The following is a 17,950-nucleotide window of genomic DNA, read 5'->3' as shown; positions in this document are numbered from 1 at the left end:
AGTGAGCAGAATACAACATTAAGAACTACTGTGGCCGGAGACGACGCTAGGGCATGCCGTATGAGGAACAGTGCCAACCTCTAGGAGGAAACCATGCATGCTGTCACTGTGGCCGCAAGACAGCAGTCTCTCTAACAAAGTATGTGTAAATAAATGGCCCCCAGCATGGAAGCCAAGCATTTCCGGACATGAATTCATTACATCTTTTTGGTTGCGTGTCCAGTCATCGATCAGTCCTTAAGAGTTTGTACACGGTGGAAGGAACACCCTGTATAATGCTCATCGAAGTGGTGATTAACGTATTAAGGAACCACTGAACTAGGAAGGGATGAGACGATCGCACTGCGACACACTACATCCTCCAACCTACATGAAAAGCAAAATTTTAAAGCCTTTGTAACGCTTATCTCACTGTCAACTAAACAGTGAGCAGGTCCCCACGTAAGTTTACCTCTGACAAAAAAATCCACTCTGTTAAAACGTGGCGTCTGGTGATTCGTACGCCCAAGACTGCGGAAGTTAAATACATCATGAGCTGAAGTAGTCCCTTTACAAATGTAATGCCTCTATATTGGCACTGCTATTCTTTTTACGATGTATTTGACTCCGTCAGTAACAATTTCTTGTTCACGAAAATATTGGATAATGGTTTTTCAGGTAGTGAACTGATTTTTGAAAGATATTCGAGTCATCTTAACCTCTGGTCGCAAAGGCTGTGAGTGACCTCATATCGTCTTCGCACCTAGAAGGGGAAACTTCACGATAGAACCGTTGCTTTCTTTGTCCACAGTTTGGTAACCCCGACTGGATAAACTTTCCTAAGGACTCAGTTCAGCATATTATGTCTTATAATTGTCTCTCTCTGTGTTAACCTTAGGACAATAATGTTCTCTTATTTACACTTTCTGTCGTTTCATTGAAGTACAGTAGCATGCTGGTAAGCGCCCCTACAGTAAATAAAGGGTTTCTTCAGCAGAAGCTTTTGTGAAGACACTCCAACTCTTACACTGAATTGCCAGTACGTTTACTCCTTAATGATGTTTATTGCCGTCATAACAAGAGGCTTCAACTGAAGTATGATATACACAGTCGTAATGAACTACACAAAAATAATTTTCATGTTAACTGTCTCCATGACGAGCGCTCAGAAAGCAGTTATGTTCTATGGTAGTAAGATACTCAACTACCTCCGGTCCAACGTAAGGCAGCATGTTAACTCGTAAGTCCTACCAATTGAAAAGAAAATCAAAAACTACCTCATTAGACAGTCTTTCTACAATCGGCCTTAATATCTAGATTCAGGGATTCACAAAGTCTGTTAATTGCATGGCAAGTAGCGGTGTTTGTTATAAAGCTATTTGACAAGGAGTAATTTGGTACAATTTTGTCTTCGAAGATAAGTGTGTGGGGTAAATATTTTGTTCGAAAAATAGTAAATGCTAAGCAAATAATAGCAGATAAACACCAGCTATAAAGTACAAATGAGGAGGATGAAACTGTTTTTAAAGTAGCAGATTCCTCGTTCATTTACTCGACTGAATTTAGATGGTGTAAGTGTGAACTGTGCTAAGTTGTATAATGAGGGTCTACTATTAATTCTCTATACACTATACAAGTTGCTATGATGTCTTTGTCTCATGTTAATGTATACCTGCCTCTCTCTACATCCCATCTTTTCGATGACACATATGGAACACCACGAGTTAATGAATTAATGAATCTCCAGGCAAGATTTCACCGTAATTATATATGACCTTCCGGCAGTAGCTCGCTACGGCCCAAAGGGTATTGACACTTTCTTCATGTTCTGTTCTACTGCTCTGCTATACCACTTTTCACAGTTCTCGATACCCAGATAAGTGTAACGCATTTCACCTGCTATTATGACAGAAAAAGGCAGTGATGGATACTTTTCCTGAGGGGTATAATATAATAAAATAATGGAATAGATGATGATAAAATGCGTGGCTTTTTAAAATGTATTGAATTAATGAGATTAATTTTTCGGCATGAATGACAAGCACAATAAGCTGAGCTATGCCTGGAAATAAGTTCGTATTAGTTCATATTATTTTGCAGGGCGAAGTAGTTTCTTTCTCCGCTGTAGACTTGTGCTTACCATTCTTTATAATGCTACGTTTGGGTCGCCGTGTTCACCTTTGAAGTCTTGACCGTGTTCCCATTAAGCTTATCGGATCTTCGTAATTTTCCAAAGTACACAGGTGGGCTTCAGTTCTTGTAATTATTGTACTATTTGAAATAACAACTCACACGACCTTTCTGTTAATAAAACAATACTGTATTTTTCTAAACGGTGCACATATGAAATACATACTCCTCACTTATTCATAGCGACCCCAAAATGGCGGTCTACAATTACTCGCTAAAAATGGCGTGCTTCTCACTCGTTCACTAGCTGAGCGCCAATCCCTCCTTCCTCCTACTGGTACCAGAAAAAATCCTCTGTTTTTTAACAACTGAAAGTCAAAAAATACATGACGGTAGGCATAGGCTCTATGGTGGGATACCGCTTCATCTTCTCTCTTTGCCTTTAAAGAAGACGAAAACATAAAGTAAATGCAAAAGGTTTATCACAAATGCCCCCCTACTGTATACTGTCGGAAATACGTCTCTTTATTTAGGGAGACAGTATACAGTAGCCTTATTAACCTTGGGGCTCATAGTTCAGTCACTTGGTGCACGTCAATGGAGTTTTAATACCCTTATGCTACTATAAGTATATCTACAAAGCTCATTTTCTCGGCCATTACAAATTCATACATATAAATACATTCACATATACTTATATCACGTAATTACATTCACATATATTCATATTACATATCGCACGTCCATGGCGTGCTAACGTCGTAGTCTCTTATTTCTCCTTACATTTGTTAAGCAGTATTACCAGGAGGAAAATGTTACATTTCTTAAATTGTCCTTTCACTATATTTTAATAATTGTTTTTCTCCTTGGCTTTTGGTTCATTAGCCATTCTGAAAAGCTGTCCTTTCGGCACACGTTATCTCATTGTTCGCTGCACTTATGGCCAGCAGCAGCTCATTGTTTAACGCGCCCGACTCAGTGACGCAAGCGCCACGTGAGCAGCAGCACTGCCCGCGCCCACACTGTAATGTCGCTCCAGCCTCGTGAAGTCGGTGTTGTATTTGCCCTCCAGTCCGGAGACTGGATACGACGGATTCAGCTCCAACGCTCAACCCGAAGAACACCAATACCTCATCTCGCGCCTGGGCGAGGTTTCGGCCAGTGACATTGAAGGTAAGAGCTGCACTGCAGGATACGGCATTATCTTCCGTCGTGCATTATAGTTCAGCGGTTCTCACACCTCAACTCGTGGTTATACGGATTTCCTCTGATATCTCCGTCGCACACGCATCACACTCTCTGTATTCACTTTGCTAGACTGTAGCGTTTACTCATATTACGGCTGAGCCGTTATTTTCAATATTATTAGGCCTTAATATTTTTGTATCTCTTCACACGTGCGAGTATTTTACTCGATCGTCGCGTTGCACTTCACATACATACATAAGTTGTTCTTCTTCAAGTATAAAATCTCACATAAAATTGATAATAGTGCATACATAGACACAAACATTGACAATAATAGAGTTGACACATAAATTTACAATTCACATTCACATTTCATATACAGACTCCATGACATTCACCCTCTTACACACTAATATGTAAATCAGGAGGTATCTTTCATTTATTCTGAATATTGGCATTTTCTATTCTTGTCTTGCAGGACCGACCTCCTGCGCGTTTTTACGTCCACAACTACACATAGAAAAGAAGAAAAGAGTACATACATACATTTTACATAGACATCGACATTAACAGTAATATAGTTACCAAATAAATGTCCAATTCACATTCACATTTCGTATATGGACTCTATGTTAAGCAACATCTGACACAGCAATAAGTAAATTAGAAGGAATATTGCACTTGTTCTGAATGTTTGCTCTTTCTTGTTATTGTCTTGCAGGACCGACCTCCTGCGCGTTTTTACATCCACAACTACAATGCAAAATACTACAAACATATTTTCATAGACATCGACATTGACAATAGTAAAGTTGACACATAAATGTACAAGTCACATTCACATTTCCTATATGGGTTCCATGTTAGGCATCATCCATCTTACACGCTAATAAGTAAATTAGAAGGAATCTCTCATTTGTTCTGAATTTTTGCTTTTCTCTTGACTTGCAGGCCTAACCTCCTGCGCGTTTTTACCATGACAAATACACACATAAAATACGTTCCAGCACTACTCAGTACATGGAAAGCAGGATCGCTAAGGTCTGCTTCAGATATCAAGCTACTTCTAGGATTGCTATTTGTAGTGCGTCGTTAGTGTACTTATTCTATCCTTGGCATTTGATAAATCTTCATAGTATGTATAATATTTACAAGTGCTCGTTTGTGAGCGAGTGTGGGGATGTTTTATCCCTTGACAACCCTGACTTCATCACTGCTTGTTAATCGTCGTAATATTCCACATTCGTGAACACATATTTCAAGCCATATTTCTGCCTTATTGATTCGACGACATGTACATGTTTACCTTTGTGACGTGTGACCGATAATTTTACCGTATTTTTGTCATGTGTAGCTCCACACATAATTCATTATCGCTAAATAAGAACGCGCATGTGCTAAAATAATGCTTTCGCTCCTGCGTGCGTCAAGAACTCGGTGTAGAAAATATTGTTTCACTGCATTTTGTGTTCATTCCTCATACGAATGGTGTATCATATTTTCATTTATAGTAACCTTATAGTTTCTCGAGCTGTAACAGTTAGTCGCGAAGGAAAAATTTTTCATACTAGGTTGTTTTATATTCTGATGTCTGCGTAGCAATCACTGTGCTGTGGTGTGTTTTAAATGTTATCATGTACCATTGTTACCATCGACTTCACTGTTTCTTCTATACTCCTCACTGCGTCCTCGTGATGTTCGTTTTCATAATTACTTACCGTACATGCATCATCATACTTTGCTTTCCACACTCATACAACCATTCATTCTAAGATTAAAACTATAGAGTGTATTCTTTCTTACGTCGGCTTCGTGGCCCTTTCCTAGGTACCCTTGTAATATTAATCTTCATATTCATCGCTGTATACCCATATAATTATTCATTAAAATGTTCCACATAAATCGCCATTTATACTCGTGTACTACCTACAGGGCTCTCACACTAGAACCATCGCCCTATTTATTTCTTCCCACAAATATAAATAAACTCGTATTACTCTAATACACTTTCATTCTCTTCCTAGATTCACTCCATGCACGGTACGTCACCACAAACGTAGATTAACTAATTAATACATTCAATCGAATCTAATAAAACCTTTCACTCTCTCTACTTCAAAATATTATCCAGCAGTGAAATTTCATTTATTTCTCCATATCGCTTTTGTAAACATACAGTACTTACCTCAGTTCTTTTGTTTTAAGTTCATGTAATTATGTTGTGTGCGTATTGGTTGGTTTTTGTATTTACTTAGCTTATCTCCCGCGTGTTGTTCAATTCATGTTTACAGCTTTATTTTGCTGCTTATACTATAAGGTATCGTGTAATTAATAGCAACTAACATAGGTGAGTTCTGTAATAACAAATTTGTGGATATGTATTACTTATAATGTTGCCTGTAGAGAAGTGTGGTTCTATAAGTGCACAACTGCTCCTCTCGCTAAATCTTGTACGATATATAATTTTATAGTTTACGTCTCAGTCACACGCATTTTTCTATGTTTATATCTCATTCTACCTTTCACATCGTCGCTCACTTATGTGTTGTATGTAAGTCGCTTAGTTCTTAAGTTAGGTGCTAATCGCGTTCTTTCAAGTGTACATGTTGTTACTTCCTTTTTCAACTTGTCTTAGTCCTGTTGTATATAGTCGGATAGGTCATTTCCTGTATATATTCTCTTCTACTTCGAATACTTATACTTATTTCTAGCTATGTACATTCAATAGAATATGTTAAGTTCACAAATTTAGCGTATTCTACTCCCCTTATAGCTTCCCTGCGTCAATGCGCTCATTTTCTTAAAGCTGCATATGCTTAAACTAATGATTTACTCTTAACATTAATGCTCTTTACAGTATAGTCACCGACTTAGTAATAAATGTCTCTGTTCGTTTAGTTTGTGTTGCTCATCTACGTCAGAGTAACTAGCTGATAGGTACTCTATTTCCTATTGCTCCTATTTTGTCCAGCTGGTTGGGCGGTGTGGATCGGGCCCCCACAACCGCACGAGTGGTCGACTGTGAAGAGCGGACAAATTGAATAGCTGGCCGGCGGCCATTAGAGTGGTAAACTGACGTGCGGATTTCGAATGTTTTTACATCGCTTTTGGTTATAAAATGCCTTCCCTAGAGTTAGGTCACAAACATAATGCCTCATTTAAATACGTTACTACAATATAGTTTTTAATTTATGAACAAACAGCAACTAGTCACTGTTTATGACTTTATGTTACGTAGTACATGGAATCTGCCGTAGCTAAAAGTTATGCACTGGACCCCTACCATTTTTCGTAGTTCATTTTCGATAGATGTACGCAAAATCCATCAAAATACTCGAAGATTTGCCCACTAAATAGATATTTTCTGACTCTACCTTGCTTTAGATCTTATGACGAAAAGTGTGTTATATATGGCGTAGTGCTTTGGCAACTCACGACCAAATTATCAAGTTTCAACCTAACCTAGACCATGAAAACACTACCGATCAGCCAGCTACAACAAACAAGACTTCAGGCAGGCATCCAGTATCGCATTAGTCACAATATTTACTTTCGAAGATGTACACTTCAGTTTATATGTGTGGTTTTTTCATATAATAAATAAAACTCAACAACTGTTCCATCGAGAGCAGTTGTGAAATCAGATTACAATTACACACATTCAGTTGCATTTTATAACGATAAAAAGCCTGCTAACTCAAATTTCGTGTTACTTGCAACTCAACTTTTATAGTTAAAATAAAATGTGGTTCACAAAGAAAAATTTATCTTCTGCTGTATATGGTCTGGAAAACGAAAGATGGATGGAACAGCATCATCTTTCAGCTTTCTGCGATTTACGTAATTTTCAAGGAAACAACTTTCTTCAAAATGATTGGAACATATAAAATGGTATTCTGTCGGTCGGAAATCTTGCCTCCTGACAGTGTGTAACCATTTTTGCAACAGCTGTGGTTTTGAGAAAGGAAACCTGCAAATATATGCAGAGACATTATGCTAATACCGTGTTACAAAAACATTTACTAAGCAAGTGCACTGACATACAAAACAACTTAAAATATCCACATACCTGTGAAATGTAATATTCGTTCCTTTCTCGAATTTATTTGTACAATTAATTGCTGCACAACTCTTCAGCATTGTACTTCTTTTGATTGGAACGTACAGACAGTAGAATTACGAGTAACAAATACTGTATGTACGCCCCAACAAATATACAACGTTGAATCAGGGTCTTCATAAACAACAGTACTACACAACACTTCAGACTACAACCACTATAATGGCGTCCAGCCGAAGGTTTAAATTATCCCGCGACTGCAGCGCGATCAGTGAGTCTAGTTATTTTTTACAAGGTCTTTGGTGTGGATGCCGATTCGCTTAAATTCTAGAATGGTTTCCGTCGATGTGCGCAGTGTGTCTTTGCGCATCGTACAGGGGACACTGAACTCAACCTTGCTTTTTGCCTACTTGGCCCCTACGATCAGCTGTTAAGCCGCTTCGTATATAATTGTTGAAGTACGCTCTGCTTTAAGCGCGGCAGCACGGCTCAATATACCTCATCGCTCATGCCTCTCGCTTAAAGCTCGCGCGCTGTGAATTAAGTCTTAAGAAAGTACAGTATCAAAATACAAGGAAAGTTTATTTTCACTAGGCTGCATCTCACTCTCTGCATGTTAGATAGTAAAAGAAAATTGAACATTCCTTATTGATTAAGCAGGATAGTAGAAGAGGGAGAGGGCACCGGAAATATAAATATTGTACCCCCTAGCTGGAGAGGAACCGAGCGCCAGTCGGTTTATTCGTCAAAGAGCGACAAACCTCCTACTTTCTTGCGTTTTACTGATGCAACAGATAAGGACAGAATGAGATTTGAATTTTCATTTAATAAATTTCCGCAAATCTTTATGTGGATACATGCCTTTTATTTTACCATTTTTTATATTTCCTATCAAGTAGCACCCCGGATGTGGCTTGTCAACAATGATATACGGACCAACATATAACAATTGCCATTTTCTATTCAATGCCTTTAATTTCGATGATTTCGGATGCGTTCTTAGTAGTACCTCCTGTCCAATCTGGAATTCTGTTACGTTTTTCAATTTCCTGTCGTAAATTCCTTTCCTTATTTGAGCTTGCTCTTCCAATGTTATTAGCGCTCGCCGTACTTTCTCATCTAAGACTACGTCTTTGTGTCGTAATTTAGGTATCGGTTTTGCCCATTCATCTAGCTCCACCTTTTCAAACATTAGTTCGGCCAGTGTGTGCCCTGTGGATGTGTGTGGTAGGTGATTTACTATATGCTGAAACGGACCCAGGTATTCTATCCATTTCCTTTGGTTCTGTGGTATATATGTGCGGATAAACCTATTAAATTCACGGAAGCACCGTTCGACGGGACTTGCTTCCGGGTGGAACTTGGATACTAAAATATGACGTATGTTTTGTGATTTTAAAAATGATTTCCATTGGTCACATGTAAAATTTGAGGCGTTATCAGTTAGGACTGCTTGTGGTTTCCCGATGCGTGGTATGTAGTCTTCCAGAATTCGCCTTATAATTGGCCCTGACCTAATTGTTTTGACTGCGTACAGCTGGAGATACTAAAAACATCATACAGGGCTACGATGTATTTAACTCCGCCGCGGGCTTGGGGATAAGGTCCTGCGGCGTCAATAGATACAAGATCTCTTGGTTGCTTTGGTATTATTGGGTTTAGTGCGTTAAGACATGTCCTATTCTGATGTTTGACCTTTTGACACACCGCACAGCGTCTGATTACTTGCTCTATACGTCGCCTCATATTAGGGAAATAACAATACGTAGAAATTTTGGCGGCACACTTTAGCACTCCATAGTGCCCCCATGTGCGGTGCATATGTTGAATTAAGTTTTCCACGTATTCCTGAGGTATGCACACACACCACTTATCCATTCGTCGATCTCTTCTGTGAAAGAGGACGCCATTATGTATAATGTAATACTGCTCTAAACGTTCGTGTGTTCTAGCCTGCAATTTTTTCCTTACCTTGCTCCATCTCGGGTCTTCTTCCTGTAAACGTTGCATGTTTTTGCACGTTTTAATATAATATGGTTTAAAAGTTCCATCGTTTATTAAAAGGACCTTGAAGTCTGATGTTTGTTCCTCTAACTCGTGGAAATCGGTAAGACCTTGAGGTAACCGTGATAGTGCATCTGCCAAAACATTCTGATCTCAAAATCAAACTCTTGGACATACATGCACCACCTCGCTATTCTCTTATGTAACAAATTGCACGTCAGAAGAAAGGACAAGGCTTGATGATCACAGTAAACTTTGGTATGTTTTCCCCAAAGGTAATATTGAAATTTACGAAACGCCCAAACTACTGCTAACGCTTCTAGCTCAGTTACGGAATAAGATCTTTCACATTCTGTGAGGGTTCTACTGGCAAAACTGATTACATTGACTTCTTCCTTACCATCCTTTGTTATTATTTGAAACAGGCACGCACCGAGCCCCTGATAACTAGCATCGGTGCTTAAACAAAAATCCAATTCCATATTTGGGTGTTTCAGGATAGGCGCGTTAATCGGCGCCTGCTTAATCTGCTGAAAATCATTTTCACATTCTTTAGTCCACAACCAACTGTGGTTTTTACGCAGTAAGTTTAATAGCGAACTACTGTTCAACAATTGTTGTGGCAGGAACTTCCTGAAAAACGAGGCCATTCCTAGAAAACCTTTTAATTGTTTCTTAGTATAGGGTGTTGGGAAATTCCGTATCGCATCTAGTTTACTGGGGTCAGGTAGAATTCCTACTGGTGAAATAATATGCCCTAAGAATTTTATTTTTTCCTTTCCGAATTCAGACTTTTTAAAGTTAACTGTGACATTGTATTCATCAAATTTTTGAAAAATACTTTCCAAAATACTTATATGTTCATCCCATGTTTGAGTTGCAATTAATAGATCATCAACGTATAGTGTAACTTGGCTAAGCAGTTCCGGTCCAAGTACCCTGTCTAATGCTTCAATAAATACACCAGCGCTCACATTTAATCCGGAAGGCAGCACCCTAAATTGGTAGCTCCTCCCGGCATTTATGAAAGCTGTATACTTTCTACTCTCTTCATGTAATAAAATTTGCCAGTACGAAGCTTTCAAATCAAGGGATGTTAAATACTTAACGCCGTGAAACTTTAATAACTGCTCTTCTAGATTCTCTGGCCTTGTTCTTACAGGAACGATGATTTTGTTTATTTCCCTCGCGTCTAACACCAACCGCACCGCTCCGTCAGTTTTACCAACTGCGAGAATCGGACTGCAGTAAGGTGAGTGCGATGTTTCAATAACCCTCCACCTAATCATACGCTCTATTTCTTTTCTTACTGCCTCTTTCTTTGCCCAAGGGGTGCCATATGACGTTCTACAATATGTTTCATGCGGGTATACTTCCATTTTATACTCATATCCCTTAATAACACTAGGTTGTTTACGAAAAATGTTATGATATTTGAAGAGTAATTTTGTCAGTTCACTTCGCTGTTCATTGTTAAGACAAGTGGATTTACTTATTTTACTGTCTACTATTTGCTCATCGAGGATCTCCCTACCAGAGTCATCAAGTTCCATGTCCTTTGCCATTAAGGATTGAGGGTAGACAAGTTTAACATTAATGTCTGGTATCGGCCTAACCTGATTTGTCATTGTAGTTCTTATTAAGTCCACAGTCAGCGTGCGCTCCCCTACATGAAATTGGCATTCCCCGCTGCCGATATCTATTTTTATCCCATATCTTCTGAACACCTCCATACCAAGTATACAGTTCACTATAAGTTTGTCTACCAACAAGAAAGTACACTGCAAAATTATACCACATATGCTAATGGGTATGCTGGCCTATAATTTTATAACTTTAGATTTACTTCCCATCGCCGTTACGATCTTACAGTTCTCTACAGGTAGTGTGGGAACATTTCCTTCCCTCGCTATCTCTTTGAACAAGCTAGTAGACATTAGGCTTGTCGACGCGCCAGTATCCAAAACAACTAGTACATCTGTTTCCCACCTTTACCTTTATTGTTGCTTGAAAAATTTCACTTACCTTGCGTGTTGTTTCTTTCTCTTCGATAAACAAATCTTCCTTCATTTCTGCGTCCTTATCATACCTTAAAAACAGATTCCGGATATGCTGTATGTGTAGGTTTGTTTCAGTGTCTGCTTCCTCCTTTCCGTTCCTGTTCGCTTTAGTGTTTAAGTCGCTCATATTAGTACTGTGGCACACTGACAGTTCATTACCTTCTTCCTCTAGTCACGCTCGATTATTATTTCCTGGGGCCGGTAAAGGTATTGTTTCATTTTCTGCCGTCACTTCTACTATGTTTACCGTCTGTTCGCGTGCTCGCCAGTTCGTGTCCCGGTTGTTTCGATTTGACTGTACGGGCTGCCTGTTATCTCTCGGATCCCTGTGTTGCATATTCCGTTCCTGGTAATTTGCATTTCCTTGTCGCCTATTGTCGAAGTTTTCCCTCGAATTTCTATTGTCTCTGCCATTACCGTACCTATGGGGCTGATATTTAGTTTCGTACGACCCTCGGTCACTCTGTGGCTGATGGGTAGACCGATTGTACGGATTTCCGTTGTGGCGCGGCGGTCCATACGGATGCCATTCATTCATACGCACACGACCGTTATAATTGCCAAAGCCATTGCCGTTACCGTAGTTCTTCCCGTTTGGGTTGTGTCCATTACCGTTACGATAACTAGGCGTGGCTTGCCCATCCACATGAATCAGATCTATTGAGTCGAGCACTGAAAGAAAATACTCGAGATCATATTCGGGAACAGTTATTAATTTTTCCCTGACATTTGCAGGTAACTTGTTCTTTAAGATTTTCAGTACATCGACATGAGATATCGGATTATTCCAGTAACGGGTCTTGTTTAGATATTTTTCAAAATAGCTTCTTAGCCCCCCGAATTTTGAATGATATGGTACTGGGTTAAATACCTCTCGTCTTAACCTCTCCTGGATAGCTGTTGACCAGTATTTATCTAAAAATGCATTCTCAAACTGCTCATATGTCTCGCAAAGTTCTGACATCTCCGTAGCCCACAAAAGGGCATCACCCGCGGTGTGTCCTACTACATATTTAATCTTTTGAGCTTCTGTCCAAGTCCTGGGCAGTACATTTCTAAAGGCTCGCACAAACACTACTGGGTGCGTTCACTTTTTCTCAATTGAGAATACGGGAAACTGTCGATGTTTTATTAAGCTCTCATCCATTAACAACGCTGTCCAGCACGACGGAACAGCATTTCCCTGCGGTGATGGTATATTTATTTCAGCAAAGTTTTGCCCGCTGCTCGCGTCGCGCGTCGACATGCGGTCGCGCGGCGTGGATTGGGCATTGTTGTCCGCGCCACTGATTCCTCCCACTGGCGGATGGCTGTTTATCGCTCCGCTTACCGCCCCAGGCGATGATATCACCGTACTTTGTTTGTTAACTATTTCGTCTCTTAACCGTTGTTCTAACTGCCTGATATCATGTTCTACGCGTTTTAAGATTTCTTCTTCCTTGTCCCCCATTACTTCCTTTACCGCTTCCACATAGGTACGCTGTTCACGTACGCATTTTTCTGCGAACGTTGTATTGTCGTTCTTTGCATTGCTCTTTACCGATTCATAAAGGTGCACAATGTCTGAGTTGATCCTCTTGTGTTCTAACTTAAGTAATCCTACCTCCAATGTGATTTTTTCTACATTTTCTGGCAAGTCGTTACAGAAAGAATGTAGTTTCGCTACTTCTGATTGTACATTGTCTAAGTTGACCTGCGTATTCTTTTGCATTGCCAGTAAATTCTCTTGGGTTTCTCTAATTCCGGATAGCTCCTGTCGATACGTGTGTGTTAGTGTTTCAAATTTTTCGCCCATTATGCCTTCTAATTTCTCACCCATATCGTGAACCGAAATTTGTACTTGTTCATTAATTTTACTATCCACCTCCGTGGAGATTTGTGAAATCTGCTGCGTGAACTTCGTGTCCAGACTATTGAGTTCTGTGCGCAAATTTTTTACGTCGTCTGAAATGTGTGTCATGTTTGTATTAACCTTCTCGATCTCGGACTTTACTGTGGTCATGTCTGCTTGTATCGTTTGTAAACTTGACATTTTAGTCTCTAAGCCCGACATTTTTGAATTTATGTCTGCTTTCATTGCATTCATGCTTGTTTGTATGGATTCTGTTAAGGCTCGAAATAAGGCTTGCATATCTTCCGTATTCACTTCCGGCCTACGCCTGTCAGTATCTGCGTCCGTACTACGCGTACTGCTCTCATTTAAAATATTCTCTTGCCTCGAGGTGCCATTAGTTATGTCTACTGTAATTAACGTATTGCTTGTAATTAAATGTTCTGTATTCACGGGCGTCGAATGCAATAATGGCATGTCGCGCCCAGCATCCAAATAATCACCGCTAAACGGTTCCAAACCACTCATTGTTGCATTTTGCAAATGAACATCCACTACATTGGCATTATGATTTTCGAATGACATTTCCTTATTGTTTTGACCCTCCAAAATAGTTATCAAAATAAAAATTTCCTTTTTTAAGATTTTACTTCCACGCTACTTCTCACGCGAAAAAATGCATATACAGCTGTATGTAATTGTAGTCTCAACTGTTCTTCAATCAATATATTTTCCGTACTAATAAATAAATGTCATTATCTCCATTTGACTACAATAGCGTTAATATCTGAAGCTTTAGGTTCTGGAATTTAGGAAATAGGTAGATGGATTTTCTAATAGGTCTAATGGGAACGCATTCTCTATATGCATTGCGCGGTCCTACCTGATTGTTGTCTTGTAAATGGTACTTCCTCTATTGTGCTTTGTTGTGTGCTCTTGGTATTGTCGCCTTTTTCCTTCTAATTTATTTATTATTTCCTTTTGATAGTATTTCTTCAGTATCACATCACCGTCTCCGTCACATCATCAGCGTACATGGAACATAAAGACATTGTTAACATACATGTATATTCATTTTCCTAACAATACTAGTGCTCACAGTTTTGCCCACTGCGTATCGTGCCTGTCACCTGTCGCCACTTTATAATATAATAAAATAATGGAATAGATGATAATAAAATGCGTGGCTTTTTAAAATGTATTGAATTAATGAGATTAATTTTTCGGCATGAATGACAAGCACAATAAGCTGAGCTATGCCTGGAAATAAGTTCGTATTAGTTCATATTATTTTGCAGGGCGAAGTAGTTTCTTTCTCCGCTGTAGATTTGTGCTTACCATTCTTTATAATGCTACGTTTGGGTCGCCGTGTTCACCTTTGAAGTCTTGACCGTGTTCCCCGGTGCACATATGAAATACATACTCCTCACTTATTCATAGCGACCCCAAAATGGCGGTCTACAATTACTCGCTAAAAATGGCGTGCTTCTCACTCGTTCACTAGCTGAGCGCCAATCCCTCCTTCCTCCTACTGGTACCAGAAAAAATCCTCTGTTTTTTAACAACTGAAAGTCAAAAAATACATGACGGTAGGCATAGGCTCTATGATGGGATACCGCTTCATCTTCTCTCTTTGCCTTTAAAGAAGACGAAAACATAAAGGAAATGCAAAAGGTTTATCACAGGGGCCTGAACGGCCTTAGAGAATAGGGACAGATGAAAAATTTCTTTCCTTGCTTATGTCTCACCTGATGCTTTACCTTTAGAGTCGACTGAAAATCAGCACTGAAGACTCTACAGCTGATTTCTAAAGACAAAGTTGGGGGAAAGTATTGAGAAGAGAACTGAATTTGCTAGTGTCAGAGGGACGGGTTCCACTAAATAGGTCAGGAGCCCACTACACGCAGGAAGCGGGGGGCTGTGTGGAGGGGACTGGACGATTTTTTAGGCTGGAGGTCTCAGGAACGTACAGAAAAGGCTTCAAAGGGAGCTGGAGGAACAAAGGAAGAGGCTAGACATAGGAATAATCAATATTGTAGCTGTAAACTGTTGTAGACGTGTTGGAAAAGAACTAGAGCTCCAAGCACTAACAGAAAGTACTGACTTTGAAATCATTATAGGCACAGAAAGCTCACAAAAGCAAGAAATATGTCCAGCCGGAATTTTTACAAAGGACCTAACCGTATTCAGAAAGAATAGATGAAGTACAGTTTGTGTTAGAGGTTTTTTTGCTGTCAGAAGTAGTTTCTTTTGTAATGAAATTCAAGTAGACAGTTTCTGTGAGTTAATGAGGATAGAGGTTATGCTTGACAACTCGAATAAATTAACTGGTGCCTTTTACCGACTCCGTGACTCAAATGACGCAGTTGCTGAACAGTTCAAAGAAAACTTGAATGTCATTTCAAATAGGTACCCCACTCATACATCTATAGTTGATGGTGACTTCATTCTACCCTGGATACGTGGGCGCAAATACATGTGTAAAGTCGGTTGTATGCATAAAACGTCGTCCGAAATCGTACTGAATGCTTTCTTAGAAAATTATTTTGAACAGTATCAGGAGACCATTAGAAATGTAGATCGTTGACCTCATAGCAACATATAATCATCACGAAACAAGGAGCAACACGACAGATGCAGAAATTAGTGACCGCAGGGTTATTATAGCTAAACTGACTGCCGAAACATCCAAACCCAACAAAAATAAACGCAAAATACATTTGAAAAAGGAGATAAAAATTTGCTTGACATCTTGCTAAGAGACAGTCTCCACTCCTTCCAAACTAACAATGAAAGTGTAGGCCAGACGTCGGTTAAATTCAAAGAAATAGTATCGACGGAAATTGAGAGATGTGTACCATATAGAATGATGAGAGGTGGTAGTGATCTCCCATGGTACACACGAAAGGTCAAAACACTATTGCAGAAGCAACGAAAAAAGCATGCCAACTTTAAAAGAAGGCATATCCCCTACATTGGCAAAGCTCTACAGAAGCTCTAAATGTAGAGCGAACTTCATTGTGAAACGCTTTTAACAGTTTCTACAGCTAAACTCTGTTTCGAAATCGAGCGGAAAACCTAAAGAGATTCTGGTCATATGTAAAGTACAGTAGTAGAAAGATGCAATCAATGCTTTCACTGAATGATGACAATGGTGATATTGTCGACAGCGCTGCTAAAGCAGAGTTACTGAACACAGTTTCTCGAAATTACTTGATAAAAGAAGACCAAGTAAATATTCCAGAATTCGAATCAAAAGCAAGTGCCAACATGAGTAAGTTAGAAATAGATATCCTTAGTGTAACGAAGCAGCTTTAAATTTAAGAAAGGTTCCTTTAAGATTATGCTGTTACAATAGCTCCGTACTTAGCAATCATAGAAAGACCCTCACTCAGAGACTGGAAAGTTCCCCAAGTCTCACCAATACCTACGAAAGTATTAGGAGTAATCCGTTGAATTACAGACCCATATCACTAACGTCGATTTGCAATAGGAGTTTGGAACATATACTGTGCTCGAACATTGTGAATCACTTCTAAGCCAACGATTTATCGACAAATGGCCAACACAAATTGGGAAAATACCGTTCTTGTGAAACACAACTACCTCTTTATTCTCACGAAGTAATGAGTGCCATCAACAGGGGACGTAAACTGATTCCATATTTTTAGATTCCCAGAAGGCTTACAGTAATGTAATGTCATCGGATGATGAAAACGGATGATTCAGACATCTGTATGGTGCAAAAAGCGGCAATTACTCTAAATCATGAAAAGTGTGAAGTCATTCAAATGAGCACAAAAAAGAAATCTAAAAGCTGTAAACTCAACTACAGTAAATACTTAGGGATTAAAGTTACGAATAACATAAATTGGAACGATCACATAGCTAATGTTGTGGGGAAAACGAACCAAAGACTGCGATATATTGGCAAAATAGTTAGAAGATACAACAGGCTTACTGAAGACACTGCTTACACTAGGCTTGTCCACCCCCTTCTGGCGTATTGCTGTGCGGTGTAGGATGTGCATCGGACAGGACTGATGGAGGACATCAAAAAAGTTCAAGGAAAGACAGCTCATTTCGTATTATCGCGAAATAACGAAGGAGTTCCGAGGATATGATACACGAATTGGTTTGGCAGTCATTAAAACAAAGGCGTTTTTTGCTGCGGCAGGACCTCCACATGAAATTCCAATCAGCAGCTTCCTCCTCATAGTGTGAAAATACACTACTGGCCATTAAAATCGCTACACCCTGAAAATGATGTACTACAGACGCGAAATATAACCGACAGGAACAAGATGCAGTGATATGCAACTGATTAGCTTTTCAGAGCATTCACACAAGGTTGGCGCCGGTGGCGACACCTACAACGTGCTGACGTGGGGAAAAAAATGGTTCTGAGCACTATGAGGCTTAACATCTGAGGTCACCAGTCTCCTAGAATTAGAACTGCTTAAACCTAACTAACCTAAGGACATCACACACATCCATGATTGACAGGATTCGAACCTGCGACCGTAGCGGTCGCGCGGTTCCAGACGGAAGCGCCTAGAACCGCTCGGCCACAACAACCGGCTGACATGAGGAAAGTTTCCAACCGATTTCTCATACACAAACAGCAGTTGACCGGCGTTGCCTGGTGAAACGTTGTTGTGGTGCTTCGTGTAAGGAGGAGAAATGCGTACCATCACG

Source organism: Schistocerca cancellata, chromosome 6 (assembly GCF_023864275.1).
Source record: "Schistocerca cancellata isolate TAMUIC-IGC-003103 chromosome 6, iqSchCanc2.1, whole genome shotgun sequence".
NCBI lineage: Eukaryota > Metazoa > Arthropoda > Insecta > Orthoptera > Acrididae > Schistocerca > Schistocerca cancellata.
The sequence above is the reverse complement of the archived record's forward strand: the minus strand, read 5'-3'. Positions refer to the sequence as shown.